Source organism: Lygodium microphyllum, chromosome 29 (genome assembly GCF_053477565.2).
Source record: "Lygodium microphyllum isolate KBCC chromosome 29, Lygodium_microphyllum_v1.1.10, whole genome shotgun sequence".
NCBI classification, from domain to species: Eukaryota; Viridiplantae; Streptophyta; class Polypodiopsida; order Schizaeales; family Lygodiaceae; genus Lygodium; species Lygodium microphyllum.
The window spans coordinates 116,789,055-116,795,365 of record NC_141163.1 but is presented as its reverse complement, the minus strand read 5'-3'; positions in this window follow the sequence as shown (position 1 = coordinate 116,795,365).

Below are 6,311 nucleotides of genomic sequence, written 5' to 3'. Positions count from 1 at the left end.
TTGTTTCTAGTTGAAATAGTTACTCCCTGGTATGCCGACATAGCCAATCTCCTGGCAACTCAACAGTATCCTCCTGGCATCTCAAGCTATGAGAAGAAGAAGCTTCTGTTAGAATCAACCCCCTACACCTTGCTAGGCGGTGCATTGTACAAGAGAGGCAAGGATGAAGTGCTGCGAAGATATGTTGCAAGGGATGAAATCGGCATAGTATTGAAAGCATGCCATGACGAACCATGTGGTGGACACTTCGTAGGAGAAGCGATAGCCAGGAAGGCTCTGTTAGCAAGATATTGGTGGCCGACCCTCCACAAGGATGCACATGACTACTACAAGAGATGTGATGCTTGTCAGCGAATGGGGAAACCCACCAAAACAAGTGCCATGCCACTGCAACATATTATTTCCCTAAAGGCGTTCGAGAAGTGGGGGATTGATTTTGTGGGTCCCAGATCCACCCACTAGATGGAAGTAGAACATATACATCTTAGTATGTACAGATTATGTCACAAAGTGGTGTGAAGCTAAAGCGCTGAAGCGGGACGATGGTAATAACATAGCCTTGTTCATGTACAAGAATATTATCACCCGTTTTGGCAGTCCCCTCGAGCTAGTAAGTGACAAAGGTACTTATTTCCTTAATAAAATCATGGAGGAGCTGACGGAATTGTATAAGATCCGCCATCGTAAGTCCACTCCCCATTACTCCAGAGCCAATGGCCAAGTTGAAGCCACCAATCGCATCCTTTGCTCGATTCTGACAAGAATGATTGTCCAGCATCGTCACGACTGGGACGATTGACTTACAGAAGCCCTCTAGGCATACAGAACCTCTCATAAGGCAGCTACAGGACAGACCCCTTTCCAATTAGTGTATGGTAGAAAAGCCGTATTCCCTGTTGAATTAGAATTGCCCTCTTTATGAGTGGCAGTTAAAGAACGCTTGGGAGATGATGAGTCACTGCAACACCGCCTCCTACACTTGGAATGCTTGGATGAGATACGGTGGATGGCCCTACAGTGTATGGAAACCACTCAAGCGTGACACAAGGCCTATCATGACAATTTCATCAAGCACAAGGAGTTCAAAGAAGGTGATCTTGTCCTAGCATATGATTCAAGATTTGGCAAGTTTCTTGGCAAGCTTCAACGGTGGATGGGTCCATACAAGGTACTTGCTGTCAATCCTAACGGCTCTATTCAAGTGCAGACCGTTGATGCCTCTGATGATCCTTTCCTAATCAATGGCTATCGTATGAAGAAGTACTTCCCTCCTTGGGGATCTTGACAATCACAGTCGACCTACCTTTCCCCTTTTGGGCATTGCACTGTCCTTCTCTTCATGCTTCTGATAGCCCTTATGATTCTCCTCATGAGGCGGTCTCGATCTACTAGCCCCTCACAGATGCCTCTCAACCCGACCTTGTTCTCTTCTCCTCTGATCCAACAACGATGGTGAGGTTAGTCCTGACACATGGTATTTCTACCATTCTCTTTCTTCACAAAAAAAAAACAAAACAAACAAAAGAAAAAAAAATAGACAAAATTGCTATGGGAGAAAATGAAGAAATTCCCTGTCATAACTGGCCTCGTTCCAAGAAAAGATAGAAACACCCTTGGGCGAGCAACTGACTGTGGAAAAGGTGGTAATACCCCGCAGTTTAGGATAGCTGACTCATCAGCAGAACCTTTTCAGCATGTCATTTGCAGCCACCTCCCTTGGTACGCTATCTCTGCAATATTAGTCAGTCTGCCCTTTTTAACAGACAACTTTTCTTACAAATCATTGAAGTATGAGATTTGAAGACTGTCTCCCTAGGTACGCCTCGTCTTCAATATCCTGATGACAATAATAATTAACACGATCTTCATCATCAACCCCTTGAGTGATGTGAGCTTTCATCCTAACAAGATGGGGATGTGAGTATGAGCTGCCCTTTGTATCTATCAATGATCATGAGACATAGGGTGGGGTGAGTGACCAGTCTTTCCTTTCAAATCAAATGAGAGGTGAGATATGTGAACGGCGTGTTGCATGCACAGTTTGGGCCTCTCAATGCACAATGCATGATCTGTTCCTGTGCACTGCACTATAAGGCTCCCTGGCCTTCTTTCTTGCACTATATGCCAGCACCGGGTGGGATGCACAGTTCCACCATCAATTGCACACAAGGCATACAACCCATGCACAAGTGACGGTGAGGATTACATCAATGGGGTTCAAGAACGGGCTGCCCTCTATATCTTTCAACGGAGAGTGAGACAAAGGGTGGGCCGAGTGTGACTGGTGTTTCTTCAATCAATTATTGAGAGGTGGGGATTGAGGAATGTTACGACCATTAGAGTTAGGTATGTTTCTGTTTTCCTATGTGCCCAGGGATGGGTCTCTGCCATCAGCACGGGACACGTCACTCTGTTCTGCACACTGCACTACAAGGCTCCCTGACCTTCCTACTTGCACCTATGCCAGACGAGGTTGGACGCACTAATGCACCATTAATTGTGCACCCTGGCATACTCTCTTTGCACCATCCCCTTGTTGATTCCTAAACCAGGTGTGAGATCTAGGTTTCCATCATTATTTCCTCGAGTGATGTTAGTAATGGGGCGAGTGACTGCTCTTTCATTCCATTTGAGTAATCGTGAGTTGAGTGCAATATCCCTCGTCATCAATAAATTTCCTGTGATTTCTTCAACCAACTCCCTCTCTGGGTACTACCGTGTGGTCCTTTCCACAAAAGACATTGGACGTGTGCTATGAAGACACCTTGGTGCCTCCTGATGCAACATCGATAGTCGACATTACTCCTCGACAATATGGGCCAAGTTTTTCTAACCCTACACCTTTTGTTTCTCAGTGACGATCATGTCCTAAGTGTGGGGACGTTCGTGGTTGGTCTGATGTGTGGTATTAGGTCCTTGATGTTTGGTTTACCCTTCCTGCCAAGGTTTTAAGTGTGGGGACGCGTCCCTGCACGTTTATATTGCATACCCCCATGCATATACCCTGCTATGATTATGCATCTACACCATGATTTCATTTTACCCTAGTGGGGTCCCTTCCCCACTCTCTGTTCTATTTCATTCTATCCTCGAAGCTATTCCTTGACCGTTTGCCTTTATTCTTTATTTTGTGATTTTTCCATGTGAACGCATCCTACGTTCACTAAGAATCACATCCAACCTTACATCCATGTTGATCCCTTCAAATTACCTATTTTTCCTTTTTACCAACCCCTGTTCCGACAGACGGTTCTAAAGTTATTAATTTTCAAAGTAATTCCCATAAATTGGCTGATTTTTCATGTGAACGCAACATTATTGCTTCAGAACCCTGATCTGATGTGCCAGGCCTATCCTACCCATTCCCCTTGACATTTTTCCTTTTCATTCCCTATCATTCCGATGCACGGTTCATCCGCTATTAATTTTTGTGGATTTTTGGGCCCTTTTCGTACTTATTTTTTACATTTTTCCATGTGAACATACCCTACTTGCACTGGAATTCCAGTTTAACTTGACACTCGTGTCCTGCAAGTCTTTCCCCCAATTTTTCCTTTTTACTCCCCCCTCTTCTGACTGCTAGATTTTTAGTCATTAATTTTTCCGAGTATTTTCGGGTGTGTTTTTTGTGTTTTCTTCATGTAAACCCCTCCTAGTTCCCCCCAAACTGAGTTTTGATGCACCAAACCTATGAATCCCTTTCTTTCAGACATTTTTCCTTTTTATTGTCCTCTATTCCAGTGCACAATTCTTCCCGTATTAATTTTCGAGTCCATATTTGGGTCCGTTTTTGGGGTTTTTCCCATGTGAATGTATCCTATCTCGATTGGAACTTTGTTTTGCTTTGATAGGGTTGATGGACACATTCTTCTGCACATTTTTCCTTCTTTCTGCACTTTGTTCCGACGAGCGGATTTTCCGATATTAACACACGTATGTGTTTTCAAGTCTGTTTCTTGCAATTTTTCCATGTGAACACCTTAAATTTGCCCCGAAACCAGTGTCACACTTTTCTATCATCTTCCCCTCATCTCCCGACACATTTTTCCTTTTTTACGGTTTTTCGATCCAATGTATGGTTTGAGTTTTATTAATTTTTCTTCATTTTTGTAGTGTGGTCGTGTTTCTCGTGTCGCGCGTGAACGTGCCTGTTTTTGGTTTTACATGCCTCGGGACACCCCTGTGGTGTCTGTGGCTTGCGTATTGCCATACTTGCCCCATCTGATACCGCCAATGCAAATTTTTTTTACTCCCGCCCCGCGCATGCGCGCGGGATGAGGGTGCGCTCATTTTTCCCCACCATAACAATTTTTTTTAAAAACAAACAAAAAAACCCAAAAAAAAAAACAACAACAACCACACCACAACCATAAAAATAAAATTTACTTTAAAAAAAAAAAACAAAAAACAAAACAACCAAAAACCAAAAAACAAAAAAAAAAAACACAACCACAAATACCATCCTAATAATTAAAAACAAACTTCTTAAAACATTAACATTTTTATAAAAACCCCAAAAACAACAAAAAAATAACCAAACAAAAGCCCACCACAAACAAGAGAACTAGAAAACCAAGAAAATTAAAAAAACAACCAACAAAAACACCAAAAAAACCCAAAAAACAAAAAAGAAAACAAAAGAGGAAAAAAAACACCCAAAAAAAAGCAAACACCAAGACCACACAAATACACAGAAACTCAAAAGAGAGAGAAAAAAAATAGCAAAAATAAAATGAATTTTTTTAAACCAAAAAAAAAAACAAAAACCGCCTTACATGTCACGTCCCGTCCCCTTCTTCCCTCCTCGGCTCCTTCCCCCCTCCTCGCCTCCTGTGGCGTCCCGTCCCCTCCTTCCCTCCTCGGCTCCTTCCACCCTCCTCTTGTAGCGTCCTGTCCCCTCCTTCCCTCCTCAGCTCCTTCCACCCTCCTCACTTCCTTGGCCTCTCCCTCCAGCAGTCTTCGCTCCCTCCCTCGTCCTCTACCCGCAGCCTCCTTCCTCCACGCTCCCTCCTTTTCTGTTTCCTCAGCCTCCCTCCCACAGCGCCGCCTCCATGCGGCCTTCCTCCACACCCCACCCTACGCCGCCACACCCGCCTTCTTCCTCCTCCTCCCACCGCACGCCGCCGTCGCCCGCTGATGCCCTCCTTCCTTTCCTTCTTCTTCTCCACCTCCCTCGCCTCCTCCTCTCCTCTCCCCCCGCCGCCACCACGCCGTCCACCACCCCCCCTTTTTTTTTCTTCTGGTTAGTTACCCTAATCAACTAACCTTTACTTCCCTCAGTTACCTTACTCAACTAACCTTTACCTCCCTAACTTAACTTAATCAACTAACCTTTACTTAACTAACTTAACTTAATCACCTTACCTTTATTTACTTCACTTAGCCTAACTTTATTTACTTAACTTAACCTAACTTAATTAACTTCACCTCGCTTACTTACCTTCCTCATCTTACGTCACCTAACCTCACTTAGATCACTTCCTTCATTCCCTCACCTCTACTAACCACAGTTTCCCCCCGTTTTAACCCCGTTCATGCCCCTTCTCCCCCCTCCCTCCACTGTTCCCACGCCGTGCGGCCGCTCTCGGTGTGTGTGGGTGTACGGGTGTGGCTAGCGAGCTTTCACGCGCGAGGACGCGCCTCCGACTTGTCCATGCGATGGTATGTTGTAGTTAGCCATTCACATGCAATTATTTTCAGTTGTTCACACGCACCTCAGGTACCGACTTCTAATTTCAAAACCCAAAAAACACATAAAAACAAACATAAAACACCAAAAAGTTTTAAATTTTCATTAAAAGTCCTTTAAAATCCAAATAAATTACATTAAAAATTTTCAAAAATTCCAACATTGTCGAAATAATTTGCACTATTTTTTAAAGTGGGAATTCAAGAAAATAAAATTCAAAAATTTCAAAAACTTCCAAATTCCTTCAAGAATTCATGCAAAATTAGCAAAATTCATTAAAAATTAGTAAAAATTCAAAAATATTTTCAAAAAAAATTCAAAAAATTTCACAAATCCCCTTTGCCTAATTTGCCAATAATTTCTCAATTGAAAATGCTTCCATAAATGGACAAAGTATTATTTGAAGCCAAAATCCTAAATTTAATACCTCACCTCATGAAAATTTAATTTTAAATTCCAAAAATCAGCTTAAAAATCATGGATAAATTCAAACACATTGTTAACACTTGTTGGATTGCTGAAATCCCACCATTACACTTCACAATATATTCATGTGTCATATATCCTATTTTAATCATTTAAAAAGAAAAAAAAAGAACTAAGAAAAAAAATACATAACCTA